This window comes from Podarcis erhardii (assembly GCF_964252035.2).
Source record: "Podarcis erhardii genome assembly, chromosome: 13".
Classification (NCBI taxonomy): Eukaryota; Metazoa; Chordata; class Lepidosauria; order Squamata; family Lacertidae; genus Podarcis; species Podarcis erhardii.
Genome location: NC_138502.1, coordinates 37144275 through 37161853, shown reverse-complemented (window position 1 = coordinate 37161853; position 17579 = coordinate 37144275). Strand labels below are relative to the sequence as shown.

The following is a 17579-nucleotide window of genomic DNA, read 5'->3' as shown; positions in this document are numbered from 1 at the left end:
CTGAGCGCTGGGTATCTCTTAGAATAAGATGGTGGAAACCCCTCTTGTGTTAAAAGCTCCAGAGCCAAAGAGCTCTCGGGGCAATACAAATCACGAGTGAGCGAGGCAATGTAGGCTCACTTGTGTGGTACTTCTATTTGAGATGACAGAAGGACTTGCTGAAGTAAAAGTAGCAAAATCACAGCTAAGAAGCTCAAATCATATGTATGACTTTGGAAATTAAACCAATGTCCAGAATTTAACATTCAAAAACATTGCTTGCAGAAACTTAAAGTTATAGATGAATTAAAAAAAAATATTTACAGTCACGTGCTTCTCCAAGCACGGGCTCACAGTCTCTTCTTCTAACTTCTAAACAACAGTACAGTGGTACCTCGGTTTTCGAACGTAATCCATTTCGGAAGTCCGTTCGAGTTCTGAAATGTTCAAAAACCGAAAACTCAATAGCCAACAGCTAGGCCTCAGGATCTTGCACTGAGTGGAAGCTGCACGTTCAACTTCTGAGGCGTGTTCGAAAAGTGAATCATTTACTTCCGGGTTTACAGCATTCAGAAATCAAAATGTTTTTCAACGGAGATGTTCGAAAACTGAGGTACCACTGTATTTTCCTCTCTTTCCAGGACTCAGCACTCAGCCTTCTGTATCTCTTTTTTTTTCTGTTTAAATTTTTATTTCATAGAAGTAAAGAATATGTACACGCCCACACATATAAACATACAGAAATAAAAGTGTTGCACAGCCTTCTGTATCTCAGTTAGGCCATGCCTTGCAGCTCTTATGAGAGATTTCCACTTTTACCTTTGACTGCAACTTTGCTCTCTTTCTCTCAGGCAGAGAAGAAACACTCCAACACTCTATTCAACTTAGCAGTGTTCACAGTGGATTCTAAAACACAGTCACATTGCATAGTAATGCATACAAGCACTGGCAATTTCAATTTCAATTTCACCACCTCACATTCTTGGGCAACCTCCAAGGCTCCAGCAGTACCCATTGCTGATGTCTGCCCTGGGCTATCCCTTTGTTTTATTTTGCGGGGGGCTGGCACACCAAATACCACCAGACAACTAGGGTCAGGCCACCATTTTGATTTCCTATTGGGCCCTGATGTAACGCTTCTCTGGGGCATTATGGGAAATTAAAATGCTGGCTATACCTCGCCACATGGTAGTGCACAGAGGACTGCTGCTGCTGTCTCCATCACTGCCAGGTAAATCTTCCAGGGCTCACTGATGGGGGGCACATTGCTCAGGGCTTCTTCTAACAGAGAACCAGCCCTCAATGACAATATTCACCCATTTCCATCAACATTTTTATTTTACTTTTTTGCTTAGCTCTGTCCATGCTTATAACCAGAGAAGCTAAAATTCAATACCTTAAAGAGGACCACCTGTGACCAGAAATGACACATTCTGGGCTTAATATGCCTCTATATTGCCTTTTAAAGATTTGCCCCACCTGGTATCCCCTCCATGGAAAACCTGTGGCCCAGTCAAAATGTTGTTTGATTTCAGCTGCCATCAGCCCAAGACAGGATGGCCCAATGGTAAGGGAAAATCTGCCCCAGAGGATCTCCCATCCCACCAGAGAAGACTGGAGGCAGGGGATGGCATAGGGAGTTGATGCAGAACAGAGAGGAAATCTGCCCTGCTGGAGGGCAAAGTACCATTCAGTGTCACCCACTGTGTTTTAAAGTTGACATTCAAATTTGATTGTTCTATTTTCGTAAGCCACCTTGAGAATTTTTAAATTATTCAGGCAGGATATGATTCTAAATAAATAACCGAGTCGCCTGGAATTTGCTCATTAAAGCAAAAGAGGGGGGAAACAGACTTGTTTCCGTAAAAGTACTAGATTATGCAATCTGTGCAATGATGGCCGTATAGGGTGTGTGATGTATGGGGCCCCACCCTATCCAGAAGTCTTCATCGGCGATTATTTCATTGTATGTGGCACTTACACAGTCATTTTGTTGCTTTTATTGTTTCCATTCTCATCCAGACTAGCCTTCACTATTTTGGCAAGATCTTTTATAGCAGCGGCAAGATTCCCCACTCCATCTTTTTTTTTAAGGGGGGGGGAATCATTACGGTTTTCTAGCACTATTACACCCTTTCCCAGAAATGCTACTTTGTTACCTCTTAAATGACCTGTAGAGGCCTGTCAGTCTCCCACCTTATCAACATCTCACTGTTTTTTGAAGACACATCCGTTTACACTGGCATTTGGCACATGATGGCTGTTGCTATATTTCTGTTTCTTTCCTTGCCTGCTGTTATTATTAGTTGATTTGGTGATATTTTATTGTGAAACTGTTTACATCTTTTTATGGGTTGTACTTGCATTTTGGTGTATGCTGCCCTGGGCTGCTTTGGGAGGAAGAGTTGGGTGAAAATATTGTTAAAGGTAAAGGGTAAAGGGACCCCTGACCGTTAGGTCCAGTCGTGACCGACTCTGGGGTTGCGGTGCTCATCTTGCTCTATTGGCTGAGGGAGCTGGCGTACAGCTTCCGGGTCATGTGGCCAGCATGACTAAGCCGCTTCTGGCGAACCAGAGCAGCGCACGGAAACGCCGTTTACCTTCCCGCCAGAGCGGTACCTATTTATCTACTTGCACTTTGACGTGCTTTCAATCTGCTAGGTTGGCAGGAGCAGGGACCGAGCAACGGGAACTCACCCCATCGCGGGGATTCAAAACGCGACCTTCTGATCGGCAAGTCCCACAGCACCACCCATGTCCCAAAAAATATTGCTATCATCATTATAGTAATAATAATCAGTTAGTGCTAAAATGGTTCTCTCTCTCTCTCTCTCTCTCTCTCTCTCTCTCTCTCTCTCTCTCGTGTGTGTGTACACACACACACACACACACACACACACACACACACACAAAGACTGATGTAAAAAAACCCCCACAGGATTATAAAACAGCATAATTGCAAAAAGCGATAGTTAATGTGTGCAGCACTTCAAACAGCCACTTAGCTGAGCAGGACCTTTTTCATTCCCACTTCAACCATGTCTCTTAGTGCAGACGGGCAAAGAGAAAGCATATGCTAACCCCCATAGTGTGGAAAAAACCAGTTGTAGTTCTGCCTGCAGCTTACAACAAAGTAATGATTGTTCCAGTAATCCTATGCATGGGGAGGTGGTATAAGGCAAGTCGGTTTAAGTTAACAGACCCTCCAAGTGTCCCTGTTTTCCACAGACAATACCAGATTTACAGAGGCCATTCCCGTTTCTGATTTGCTCCCACAATGTCCCACTTTTCCTTAGGACGCCCCTATTTTCATTGGAGAAATGTTGGAGGTTATGGTAGAACATCCCTATTTTCATCTGAGAAATGTTGGAGGGCATAGAGTTATGTGACCCCTGAGCCAAGGAGATAAAATAACTATACAACCTTTAGAAGACATCTGAAGGCCGCCCTGTATAGGGAAGTTTTTAAAAGTTTTATTATGTTTTTATATATGTTGGAAGCTGCCCAGAGTGACTGGGGCAACCCATTCAGATGGGTGGGGTATAAATAATAAAATTATTGTTGTTGTTGTTGTTGTTGTTGTTGTTGTTGTTGAATAGGGCATCCCTATTTTCTCTCTCTCTCTCTCTCTCTATATATATATATATATTGGTTTTTAGCTTACAAAATTATAAAACATACCTCACAGTTTATCACAGATACATTCTTATTTGGACTTCCATCAGCACCTCTGATAATCCTCCGTCTTAATCACTTCTTATGCCTTTCTTAACTTAATATTGCCATTAAATCTTTTAACATATCATCTCTCTTTTTCCATTTTTACAATATTTCTAATATTACTCCTCACAGAACTTCTGGCAAACTTACAAACGTCGTCTAATCATCACCAATACTTTTCAAATAGTCTGTAAATTAACTCCAGTCTTCGGGCATCCCTATTTTCATCAGAGAAATGTTGGAGGGTATGAGTTCAGCCAGCGTAAAGTTACATCAGATCCAAACTCCATTCAGCTGAGGTCCTGTTGCTGCTCTGCCTAAGCCTAGTGGAGGGGAAACAAGCCTTTCAAATAATACAATTCACTGGGTTGCCAGGTCATGTGACCAAGTGGAATGGGCTTAGGATCCAACCTAAGTCCACCACCCACCCTGGTCCTGCCTCCTCCACACCCCCAGAATGCCCCTTTTTGGGGACTTACCTGGCCTTTGGCTCAACTGGCTGAACACCGACTGAGCCAGGATGTGCAAATTCCACTGAGCTGGGGATAGAGACTTAACACAAGTTGAACCAGGAATTAGCCAACAGAGCCAGAGATCCACTTAGTCTTAATCTGCACATCCTGGTAGATCTTGCCATAGGGGTTGAGTTAGACTCAGAGATTGAGCTAAGTGAATGAGGGACCAAATGAGGGACCAACTCTGCAAATGAGAACTGGCTGACAGAATCAAGAAAGGGCACCTTGACAGCCCCCACCCCCCGGGAAGACTCTATTAGCTCTCAAGAAGAGGAAGAGTTGGAAGGTGGCCAGAGCATTGCTAGGCAATCAGCAGATAAGCAGAGGTCTGAGTCTGTGTCAAGACGGGGGGGAGGTCAGTATCTCAGTCCCCGTTCTAGGCGTTTGGATAAAATCAGAAGGCAACGGAAGGGCAAGAGGCGAAAGGCGGGAATCTGGCATCCTTCCTGTTGTGGAAGGGGCAAAACTTCAGACTGACCAACAAACATAAATGTGAGTAGGCAAGAAGCCGTGCTCTGGATGTGTCTTTTTGTAAATAAATATACATAAAATTGCCGGAGAGTCATTACTTCTTATCGGGGCTTGCTTGCCTGCCAGAGATCATTACATTATGAATACTGTCAGAGCATTAACTACAGGACACACCTTTTTTTAGAGTTTGCTAACTCACTCCCCAGGCAGGTCAAATCCACACAGCGCTATTTCTGGTGGAATCAGAGGATGAGAGACCTTCTGAGCAGATGATTCCAGGACTCCTAGTCAGCATGAGAGAGGTTCTAGGGGCTGTGTCTCAAATGCACAGTGCTGGCCACAAGACAGTGATTCTCCCTTCTCTGGGGTTTGGCAAACCCCAGGCACAGTTCCTCCCCTGCCCTCATTCCTCCGAAGTTTCAAACAATTTGAAAATGTGAACATTTCCAGCAGGCAGAGGGAAATCCCATGCTCTGCAACATTTCACAAACAGAAACAGGGAGACGCTTGTGTACCTGTCACACCTCTGCTCCCACACTGAGGATCCCTGCCTTGGTAAACACACCCCTTACATACTGATGAAGCTTTCTCTCTCACTGCTGCATGATGTATTTGTTGACTCTGCAACAGCCTACCTTTGCAGCGGCTTCTGAAGCAGGGCATGTAAACTTCAGAAGGTTTTTTAACGGAAGGTTTAATTAGCTCAGGGTGGATCTGGCAGTGCCTATTCTAGAATTGTAGCAGCTCCAAAACAGAGCCTTCCAGGGCCAGACTAGGATGGGGGAGATACAGGTACAAATTATCCACAGTAGGGAATCGAGGAGGAATTTGATGCATCCAAAACAATACGCCTATCAAAGAACACCTGTGAAATCCACACTTCTCTGAGTTTTGCAGTGTCTACGTTGCCTTGGTCATGCCCACAGAATGGAAGATGACATGCTCTACGGGGAGCTGGCTCCGGGCACCAAGCCCATTTGCAGACCAACGCTGCACTACAAAGAAGTCTGCAAACACGACATGAAGGCTGGGAACATCAACCTTGCCACGTGGGAATCCCTTGCAGAAGACTGCAGTGCCTGGAGACAGACAGTCAAGTCATGTATCCATAGCGGTGACTAGGGGAGGAATGACCGCTGGGAAGAGCACAGGGAGAAGAAATGTCATGGTGCATCTGATGCCTGCATCTGCCCCAGCTGCAACAAAACATGTCTCTCCCGTATTGGTTTCTACAGCCACAGCAGGCGCTGCAACCCTCCAACAGTTTAACTTCATCCTCAAAGGCACATTCCTCCATTGTCTCCCGAGACAAACGGATGCCAGCAAAAAGAACTCCAGACGATTAATGTCTACAATAATGCAAACACCGGCTTGCCTAAAAATGGATATATGTTAGTGAGAACAACAAACAAAGATGCATTATATTTGTGGGAAAGGTTTGTAAAATTGCATGAAGCAAATTGCATATAGAAAATGTGTTCATTGGAGAAATTTGCACTAAAATGCTGACGAATCTCCATGGGAATTTACATACACAAATTCGCAGACTGAATTTAGGATTGGAAAAATGAGAAACTGAGAGAAACCAAAACTGACAGATTCTCCCACTCCTATTCATGGGTGATCTTGGACCAGTCACTCTTTCCCAACTTACTCTACCTAACAGGGTGAGGAAAAGATAGGAAGGAGAGAGAAATATATATGTTGCCTTAAGTTCCTTGGGGAAGAAACTGGAACAGAAACATAACAATAGCATTTCCCCGAAATGCAGACCTACACAAATTTCTGTATTACATTGCCAATCAGACTTTACAGTCCACCATATTGTCATTGATGAACGTTCTCAGTTTTGGGGCTGCGGCTGTGAATCTTGCAATTTTTTCTGCCACAAACTTATCGGAGCCAGATGGCAGATGTGTGATCTTCACTTGATCATCCACATCAGGCATCTTACACAATAGTTCACAAATGTACTTAGCTCTCGTATACTTCAGAATACATAGACGGAGCTTCAAATTTCCATTTTACACTTGGCCTGCCTCTTACTCGGCATGTCTTCTGACTGTTTCTTCCGCCTTGCTTTCTTCACATTCCCCAAGGGATGCAAAAAGTGTCTTTCCATCAAAGTCTCCTTCTCTCCCTCTGGCTCTGGGGATCCTAGACTCCAAGAAAGCCCAGGGCCTCCTCATCCCCACCTCTCTCCTCCAGATGCTGAGGCCCGATCTAGCGCAAGGCTGGGAGCCAGGAGGCTGCAGGAGGCTGAGCCGGTGCCTGAGGCTAAGAGGCAGGTGTCTCACATCACCTCTCTGCAGAGACAGCCTGGGTTTGTGCTGACATCTGCACCAGCAGGCGCTTGAGGCAAAAGAAAACATTGGAGCACAGTTCGCAGACAAGGAGTGAGGAGGCGAGTCAACGGGCAGCTTGAATTTTATAACACGTCTTGGACTCGGTGCTCCAGTTTTGAGGGGGGCAAAGAGAGCTGGTGGGAGGGAGGATCCTATAGAGGGGACCGACCTTCTTCAGCTCAAGCGCTGCATTCCCTTCTTCTAGAAGGGACCACATGCTATTGGTGGTTGTGGAGGGGCTGGCAGAGCAATGAAAGTGAATTTTGCCTTTCTGCAGTAGGCTAGTTTCCACACACACTCACGCATACCCAGGGATAGCTTGGTTGGTAGAGCATGAGACTCTTAATCTCAGGGATCTAGGATCGAGCCCTACATTGGGCAAAAACTGTTAAGTTGTGGGTGAACACATCAGACGACACAGCGATTCTTCAAACAGCTCTTGTTTATTCACAGGCCAGGACAGAACTGAACTGAAGGGTTCAGTCAGCCTGCTTATATAGAGCTCCAGTACAACGTTACTGTAACAACTTTCTAAAACTATCCAATCACTGAACATCACTTTCAATCCCTTATTTGCATAACTATCTACAGTATCCCCCTGCTGGCCCAGGGTGAGAACTTCAGTACATAACAAAAACATTCCTGCTTTGGGGGTTGGGCTAGATGACACTTGCGGTCCCTTCCAATTCGGGTTCTGATCCCTCTGTAGCCTTCATGCAAGCACACAAGCAAGAAGCATTTGCAGAGCTCAAGGACATATTCCAGCCAGGCAAAAACGCTTGAGGTAGGTGCAAAGCAGGGTTGGTGTCATGGACTGGCTGGATGCCAAGGAATAGTGGGAAGCACCAGCTGGGGGGATCCCCAAGGGAAGGAGGCTCAGAGCCTGGGGATTGGTGGTGGGTCGATGAGGAGTGGTCAGAGGGAGAAGAGGGAGCAGACTGGAAGGAGGAGGTGTTGGAAGCTGAAGAAGCAACAGGGTTTAGTGAGCAGGAAGAGGCTGGGGCAGAGAGCAGTGCAGAATCAGAATCAGAAGTGGAGGCTGGAGAAGAGGGGGCCCAAGAGGCAACAGCAGAAGCCTGACTGGAAAGCTTAACGCCTGCTACCGTTGCACGGGAGACAGATTGAAGAAAAGGAAATACAAATAGGCCCTGCCCCATAGCTTCACCAATCGTGGCTAGCAGCAGCTAGGAGCTCGGTGGAGTCAGAGATCTTTTTAAAAAGGGGGTAGACTCACATGCGCTGGCCAGTTTCACTTGAAATGTTTGTTTGGGGCTTCTCATGGGACGTGGGTGGCGCTGTGGGTTAAACCACAGAGCCTAGGAAATGCCGATCAGAAGGTCGGTGGTTCAAATCCCCGCGACGGGGTGAGCTCCCATTGCTCAGTCCCTGCTCCTGCCAACCTAGCAGTTCGAAAGCACAAAGTGCAAGTAGATAAATAGGTACCGCTCCAGTAGGAAGGTAAACGGTGTTTCCGTGCGCTGCTCTGGTTCGCCAGAAGTGGCTTAGTCATGCTGGCCACATGACTCAGAAGCTGTACGCCGGCTCCCTCGGCCAATAAAGCAAGTTGAGCGCCGCAACCCCAGAGTTGGCCAGAGTTGACCTAATGGTCAGGGGCCCCTTTACCTTTACCTTGGGGTTTCTCAGAAGTAAGCAAAGGCAAGAAACAAGCGGGGGGGGGCTCGCAATGGCACCCACCTGAGAGGTGGCAGAACTGCACTCCAGCACTAAGCACAACCATTAATACCACTTCAGATTCCTCAAAGCAACACGGTGGATTTCCATAGCCTTTAGGCTGTTTCCAGTCTAGGTAGCCTCACAGCTCTCCTGCAATTTGTCTGTATTCAGATTGAGGCTGCCTCCAGCTATTTCCCTAGTCTACCTCCAAATCCCATTGAGTGTCACACTGCCAAGGCTGGAGAGAGTGATTCCAGACCATTAAGGACCGTTACAGCTCTTTGCTGATGTCCTAAGCATCCATCAAGCCGCTGAGGCCCATTCATACGCTGACTGAGACAGCGCAACCTGCACTGCAACCTCCTGTAAGCATTGCAAATTTCAGACAGGAGATGGCTGACAGAGAACTCTATTTCATATGGTACACAACATAGCCATTTGCCTTGAAACCTCAAGATAAGGTGGGATGCAGACCTGCTTGGCTATTCATCCGTTCTTTGCAGATTTATAGGCAATATGATTCTCAGGATCCATGGTAGGCTACGTTAAACATTGTAACGAGAAACCGCACTGTATCCGCACAGCAGAATTGAGAACCAATGGGTGAGAAACAGCTTTCTTGAACATGTTATTGGTTCCAAACTCTTCATATATGCAGTGGTACCTCGGGTTACAAACACTTCAGGTTACAGACTCCGCTAACCCAGAAATATTACCTTGGGTTAAGAATTTTGCTTCAGGATGAGAACAGAAATCGTGCTCCAGTGGCGTGGCGGCAGCGGGAGGCCCCATTAGCTAAAGTGGTACCTCAGGTTAAGAACGGTTTCAGGTTAAGAACAGACCTCCAGAACGAATTAAGTCCTTAACCCGAGGTACCACTGTATTGCATACAATATCATAGTGGAGTCGCTGCAGATACAGTTGTGTGTAGACCAGGGATAGAGATCTGGTGACACTGTTAGGAATACATCCCCCATTATCTCTGAACATTGGCTATGCAATCTGGGACTGATGGGAGTTGGAGCCCAACCACATGAGGAGCATGCATCCCTGCGGCAAGTCATGCTCAGCTATGAAATTCTCACGAAGGACAAAGCCATCCATATTCACCTTGGTTCTGAGGCACGCACGGGCCTCTCAGGAAGCCATGGCTGAGTGTTTGCTGCCTACTGGGAAAGGTCTGTGAGGTAGTGTCTGGGTCAGTAGCTTTGTCTGGCCTTGGTACAGCTGAATTATTTTGACCTTAAAACTGCCTCGGGGCCTCTCCTGTTCTTCTGCTCAGTCCAAAAGAAGAGAAAATGCAGCCAGAGTTTGAGGTATGGGTGGGGAAGGGAAGGGGGAGAGTTGGAGAGAGCAAGAGCAGGGAGAGATGGGAGGTTGTGACTGCAATTCTTTCAGAAGAACTGAGTGGTATTAGCAGACTCGAGGGAAATAAGACAGGGGTGGAAGAATGGGGAGAGTGGTGGGCTGAGATTTTGGGACATCCACCAGCATAATTAAGAATAATAATTTTATCATTTATATCCCACCCATTTGAATGGGTTGCCCCAGCCATTCTGGGCACCTTCCAACATACAGTGGTACCTTGGGTTAAGAACTTAATTTGTTCTGGAGGTCTGTTCTTAACCTGAAACTGTTCTTAACCTGAAGGACCACTTTAACTAATGGGGCTTCCCACTGCCCCTGCGGTGCCGCTGTGCGATTTCTGTTCTCATCCTGAAGCAAAGTTCTTAACCCAAGGTACTATTTCTGGGTTAGTGGAATCTGTAACCTGAAGCATCTGTAACCCAAGGTATCACTGTATATAATTTTTTAAAAAAAAAATTACATTAAAAGGCTTCCCTATACTGGGCTGCCGTCAGATGTCTTCTGAACGATGAAGAATGCAGTGAATCACTAACAACTGGGGAACCAGGGGCCAGGAGGCACCTTGCCCCTGGCCCCGGAAGGTTCCTTCTTAATCCTTTAAGGAGAAAGGGTGTGGATACAGAGGCTGCTTCCAGACCAGTGGCGTAGCAAGGGGCGAGTGACCACAGGGGCACAGAATTGTTAGGGGCGCAATATTTTGACATCCAGTGCTGCCTCAATACTGTTGTGTGCTTCCATCGCTGGGCTCCACTGAAAACGGCTTCTCCATGTGAACCAGGAAGAGACCTCTCCAGACAATGGAACGGCTCTTCTTTTCTTATCTCTGTGACTGCAATTTCCGGGGTGATGCGGACACTGTAATGCAGTGGAATGCGCATGGCTACTCTGTCCATTTCCCTCCCCCCACCCTGTGTGGCGCTGGGTGCTGGTAACCCACGCTAGGCCACTGTTCCAGTCTACTTGTTCCTTGAATGCGCATCCTGAATTGTTTGTGCAAAGTTTGCAGGGCGGCTAGATGACGGCATAGCGAGAAAAATATCACCCCACACTTTCTGCGGCATTTTCCTTGTTGCACGGGTGAGGGGGAGTGGGGAAGTAGGTTTGTTGTAGAAAAGCTCCAAATCTGTGATTGACGTGATTGGATCTCACCTGAAAATAGGGTGCATACTTACCAGACATTTGAAGCACCTCACCCCCACCCTTAGAATCACGGGAGCTGTAGTTTGTTAAGGGTGCTAGTAACGGTAGATTTGTGAGGAGTAAACTACGGTTTCTTGGGATTTTTTGGAGATGTGTGCTTTAAATATGCAGCGTTGGTCCAGAAGTACCCTTAATAGAATAAAAGAACTACCGTATTTTTTGCTCTATAAGACTCACTTTTTCCCTCCTTTAAAGGGAAAATGTGTGTGCGTCTTATGGAGTGAATGCAGGCTGCGCAGCTATCCCAGAAGCCGGAACAGCAAGAGGGATCGCTGCTTTCGCTGCACAGCGATCCCTCTTGCTGTTCTGGCTTCTGGGTTTCAGAATATTTTTTTCTTTGTTTTCCTCCTCCAAAAACTAGGTGCGTCTTATGGTCTGGTGCGTCTTATAGGGCAAAAAATACGGAAATTAAAGACTAACATTCCATCAGAGGAACTGAGTGGTATTAGCAAACTCATAGGAAATAAGGCAGGGGAGAGTGGGGAGAGTGATGGGCTGGGATTAGCAGAATAAAGGAACTCCTTACATCAGGACTGATGAATGGAGCCCTCTGACCCTCTCTCCTCTCTCTGGGCGAGGGGTAGGCAACCTAAGGCCCAGGGGCCGGATGTGGCCCAATCATTTTCTAAATCAGGCCCACGGACAGTCCGGGAATCAGCATGTTTTTGCATGAGTAGAATGTGTCCTTTTATTTAAAATACATCTCTGGGTTATTTGTGGGGCCTGCCTGGTGTTTTTCCATGAGTAGAATGTGTGCTTTTATTTAAAATGCATCTCTGGGTTATTTGTGGGGCATAGAAGTTCATTCATTTCTCCCCCCCAAAATATAGTCTGGCCCACCACATGGTCTGAGGGATGGTGGATCAGCCCACGGCTGAAAAAGGTTGCTGACCCCTGCTCTGGGCCATACTCCATGCCCTCCTCGAGTCTCAAGCGCTTTTGTCGGGCTGGAATGCATCCTTGAACTGTGGCCATGCCTTTTGTTCGCGTAGCTGGAGGATGGAAAAGTGTCATGTGTCATGCACAAAGGTGAGAGTCGCATCTAGATCTCAGTGTCTGGGCTGACCGATGTGGGTGGAGACGCTCCTTCAGGCTCCCTGTATACCTGAATGAGCATCTCCTCTCCATTGTTCAGCCCAATGGAGGTCCAGCTCCGAGGGCCTTCTAGCGGTTCCCTCACTGTGAGAAATGAAGTACAGAGCACCAGGCAGAGGGCCTTCTCCTGTCTGATGTCAAGGAAATAAACATTATAATGTTGTGGTTATGATTTGATAGATAGAAGATAGGGTGCAGCAGAAGGGGATAAACAACAACTCCATGGGAAAGGGGGTGGGAAGTCAGGAAAAATATAAGAGAAAAGACAGACGAGGTTGTGTTTTGACTTTGTGTGTTAAAAATGTTGAAACTTAATGAAATATAATTTTTTTAAAAATAAACAGAAGCCAAGGAAATAAACAGTTAACTGATTGTTATCTGAAGGCAGCCATGTATAGGGAAGTTTTTAATGTTTGATGTTTTACTGTAGTTTATAATTTATTGGAAGCTGTCCAGAGTGGCTGGGGCAACCCAGTCAGATGGGCGGAATACTAATACTAATACTAATACTAATACTAATACTAATACTAATACTAATACTAATACTAATAATAATGATGGGGAATGTTGTCATCAGGTGGGGGGAAAAGGTGCTGCATCTGTGCTATTGTGTCCCATATTTTAAGATCTGGTGATGAAAAATATGCTGAGTTCAAGGCTGGAATCCTAAACACAGTTTATTTACACGTACTTTGCTCTGCTCTTTCTAAGCACATCTCTGGGCTTACCAAGTCTGTGTCCAAATGGGGTGTTGTTGTTTTTCCTGGTGCATTCCCTGAGGAAACCTGAATTTTACAGCTGAATCTGAGCAAACAGCAATCCATGCAAAACCCGACTGCAGGTTGCTCTGATTCAGTAGACAAAAACACACACACATCTGCTCAGACCTGGAAAGCCCAGACCTGTGCCTAGAAATTTGGTATTAAAGGAGGTTTGGGTGAGTTGCTTCTAGATAAACACACATAGGGGTTTCATCCTTGGTTATGGCGAGCTATGGTAAGCCTCTTTGGCATGGAACAGAGGACAGTGGGAAGCATGACCTGAAACTGGGACTACAGGGGTACCTCGGGTTAAGAACTTTATTCGTTCTGAAGGTCAGTTCTTAACCTGAAACTGTTCTTAACCTGAGGTACCACTTTAAGCTAATGGGGCCTCCTGCTGCTGCTGCCGCTGCCGCCACCGCCACACAATTTCTGTCCTCATCCTGAGGTAAAGTTCTTAACCTGAGGTACTACTTCCGGATTAGCAGAGTCTGTAACCTGAAGTGTCTGTAACCTGAAGCGTCTGTAACCTGAGGTACCACTGTATAGGTAATAACTGAGGCACATTTCTCAAATTCCTGGAATAAGGAATACTGGGGATCAAACCTGTCTGCAATGGAGGCCCCTTCCCTTCCAAATCCTAAACAGGCATGGAAGGTTTGGGGTTGCTTAGCAAAGGCAGGAGAGCACTCTGGACAAAGATGTTCCCTTCATGCTCATTTGGTTAGAGTGAGGTGCTGATAACGGCAAGGTGGCAGGTTTGATCCCCATATGGGAAAGCTGCATATTCCTGCATCGCAGTGGGCTGGACTAGATTGATCCTCAGGGTCCCTTCCAACCATAGCTGTCAACCTTCCCTTTTTTTGCGGGAAATTCCCTTATTCCAGTGCCGTTTCCCGCTGCTTCCCGCTGCTATCCCAGATTGTTAGATATCCGTAGACTGTCCCCAGGACAGGTGAGGCTGCTGATCCCTTATTTTCAAATCTGAAAGTTGACAGCTATGCTTCCAACTCTACAATTCTAGGATGCTATGTATTTATTGTCACAGGTGCCCGAGCCCAGGCCTAAAGCAAATGGATTTCAGGGCTATATAGCCAGATGAGTCCTGCCTCAATTTAAGGCTTACAGAATTGGGGAGGCACTGAGTGCACCCCCAGAAATAGCTCTGTGGGAACCAGCTATTCTCTCTCTCTCTCTCTCTCTCTCTCTCTCTCTCTCTCTCTCTCTTACACACACTTTTCTTCTTACACTGCTCTGGCAGAGGCCTCTTTATGAATCTACCCCCCTTCTCCCATCTCCTCTTCACTCACTCTCCCCCCCCCCCGCCACCGCTGCACTGTTGCTGCCACCTGGAGCCTGCGGAGTTGCTATGGCAACTGGGAATCCGCAGCACTGGCGGAGTCGCCATGGCAACAAGGGATCCACAGTGCGGCTGCAAAGTTTCCATAGCGACCAGGTTTCAAGAGAGCCAACTGGGACTGGCACCAGGCTGGGGCGACGGGGGGGGGGGGTTGGGTTGGAGAAAGAGGAGAAGCGAGAATCAGTCAAGGTATTTCCATAATCTCAGAGTTACCCCTGCTTCCGCCACCCCACCCCACCCCAAACCTCAAGGGTCAGTCCAGAGTTCTCCATTTCAGAAAAGGCAGCAACAGTTTGGATGCACCAAGCCTGATTCAAGTGAATAAGGAGTCGAAGACTGATGCACTCCCCCCCCCAAAAAAAACAAACCACACCAACGGTGGCCACATACAGTGCCCATAGGAAGATTTGCAATGGAGCAGGTGCTCGACACTCTCATTTTGTTTCATTTTTTTTAAAATAAGAAGCAAGTATCTAGGCCTCATGGTGCAAAGTTTGGAAACCTGATCATTATGGTCAGCAAGCACTCTGAGGCTTCCCCTTTCTCGCCCTGCTGCTGTTTTCCTGCCCCACTACCTTACCTGCTCAATATCCACCTTGCTCCCTATATATTTGGTACTGTCATGCTGGGAGAAGAAGAAGAGGAGGAGGAGTTTGGACTTGATATTCCGCCTTTCAATCCCCTTAAGGAGTCTCAAAGTGGCTAACAATCTCTTTTTCCCTTCCTCCCCCACAACAAACACTCTGTGAGGTGAGTGGGGCTGAGAGACTTCAGAGAAGTGTGACTAGCCCAAGGTCACCCAGCAGCTGCAGGTGGAGGAGCGGGGAAGCGAACCCGGTTCACCAGATTACAAGTCCACCACTCTTAACCACTACACCACACTGGAGGACTTGGCTGGTTCTTCTGACACAGGTTCCCTTCACCCGCACCCTTCCCTTGGTGAAAACCAGCAAGTGTCCAGAGAAATCCATTTCACGGATATGCTGGTTTCTTTCACTTTGCTCTCATCTGAAACCACGGAAAAGCCTTTCCCACTTCATGGATGCTCATTTCATTCACCATCTCCCCTCTCCTGCAACCACTACAAGGCTGGAGGAAACTTCATTGACCTCTGCTTTCCTCTGCCTCAACCACTGCTTCTGTTCAGAAGAGGGGGGGGCGGTTTGAGATTTTTGTTTGCTCTTCCTTTATAAAGGATCTCCTACGATTTACAGATAGCTCAGTTGGTAGAGCACAAGACTCTCAATCTGAGGGTCGTGAGTTCAAGCCCAATGTTGGGCAAAAGATTCCTGCATTGCAGGGAGTTGGTGACCTGTGTCTCGTCCAACTCTATAATTCCATGAATGTCGGCTATCTGTACCGCACAACGCTAAATGCTACTGCGCTTCAGCTATCTGACACTGTCAAATATTGATGGTCAAATAAGAAATAATGACGTCAAAGGGTGTTGTGTGCCAAAGGCAGACATTCAGCCCAGCCATCTAAGGAGCTATGAGGCCTACCTGAAGGTGGTGCCCCTCCAGGAATTACATTTCTCTGATGACTTTCTTTGAAGAACTTTCTTATTTTGTTCTCAGACCAGGTAACACCACAGCCTTTACCAAAGGTGTCATGGGCTTTGAAGACACTCAAACTCAGAACGCAAGGGAGAAACGTGCTAAGAGCAAGGCATGCTTGGCAAATCCACACCGTGATCAACTCCTGCCCGGAAACCTATGTTCCCACTGTGGAAGGACGTGTGGATCCAGAATTGGCCTCCACAATCACTTACGGACCCACTGTTAAAACCGTATTTATGGAAGACAATCTTACTCAGCTACGAGTGATTGCCAAAGAAGAAGAAGAAGAAGAAGAAGACAGTTGCTCCATTTTATTTCTTGCTGTTTTGACCCAGGGCTGGCCCAAGATCAGTGGCGTAGCGTGGGTTGTCAGCACCCGGGGCAAGGCAAGTAATTTGCGCCCCCTAACCCGTGGATTTGCCCTAACCCCAGATGTTGCGCCTGGTGCGGCCGGCCCCCCCTGCACCCCCCACGCTACGCCACTGCCCAAGATATTTTGCTTCCTGAGGCAAAGGACAAGATGGCTGCTCTCCCCCTTCCCACACTTCTGTTTACAAAAGCCTGTCAGACTGGCAGCTGAATCTTAGGCCATGTTTGCATTTAAAGAAATCTCATGCTGCTTTAAAGGCATGGCTTCTCTCAAAGTATCCTGGGAAGTGTCATTTGTTAAGGGGTGCTGAGAGAGAGAGAGAGAGAGAGAGAGAGAGAGAGAGAGAGAGAGAGAGAGATTCATTCTTAAGATGTCCAAATAAGGATATAAGATGAACAAACCACCCTGGAATAACTCTAACAGAAAAAAAGGGTTGGGGTGAAAATGAGAAAATGTAGATGCCTTTTTTTACGACTGCTCTGCAGATAAACCACATGCAGGAATCTAGGGTCATAAAAACACCAGACAAACATTGTTCATGCTTTGCAATGGACAGATGAAAAACAAAGTTTTACAAGGGATGTTAGCAGGAGCAGGGAACGCACAGCTACTTGTGGAAGCAGAGTCGAAGACCGAGTATGAGTGAAAATTTTCCAACAAGCCCAATTGCACAACAGCAACCATGAGTCAAGATTCATCTGGCAGCACATGCACACACCAAAACAATGCTTTCAGTTGGCTCATTAATTGTGTGTGCTACTGAATTCATTGTTTTGGCATTTAGCATTTTAAAAATCTTTGTCTTTGTGCTGTGTGTTTATAGTGCCCCTGACAAAAGATAACTGTCGAAACGCATTTGGGCTCGTCACATATTATAGTAATTTTTTATTCCTGAGCATTAGCCCTAGGCTTTGTCTTCCCTTTTTGTTTTGTTTTTGTGTTGCAGGAAGGGCACTCAAATGAAATGGACTGACGGTAAGTTCTTTCAGGACCGCTAAATTACAACGTGCAGGGTAAAGCTCACAGGCAGGAGCCAGGTGGGTGGGTGGCACAGATACCTCCAGGCTGCTGCTGGTGGGACAGGTTTAGTCCTTTGTTAGGGATTTTGTGGGGTTTCTATGTCTTGTTATGGAAAAATCTAGGTGCGAGGCTGCTCAGTCAC

General features: G+C 46.7%; 1 long non-coding RNA gene across 1 annotated transcript in view; it reads left to right on the top strand.

Moving 5' to 3' along the window:
- The window catches only part of LOC309328315, a 58714-nt gene extending 50136 nt beyond the window's left edge, over positions 1-8578 (top strand). The window contains exon 3 of the long non-coding RNA XR_014150766.1: positions 8368-8578. This is a non-coding gene — a long non-coding RNA (uncharacterized lncRNA). The remainder of the gene's footprint in view (positions 1-8367) is intronic.
- The last annotated feature ends 9001 nt before the right edge of the window (positions 8579-17579 follow it).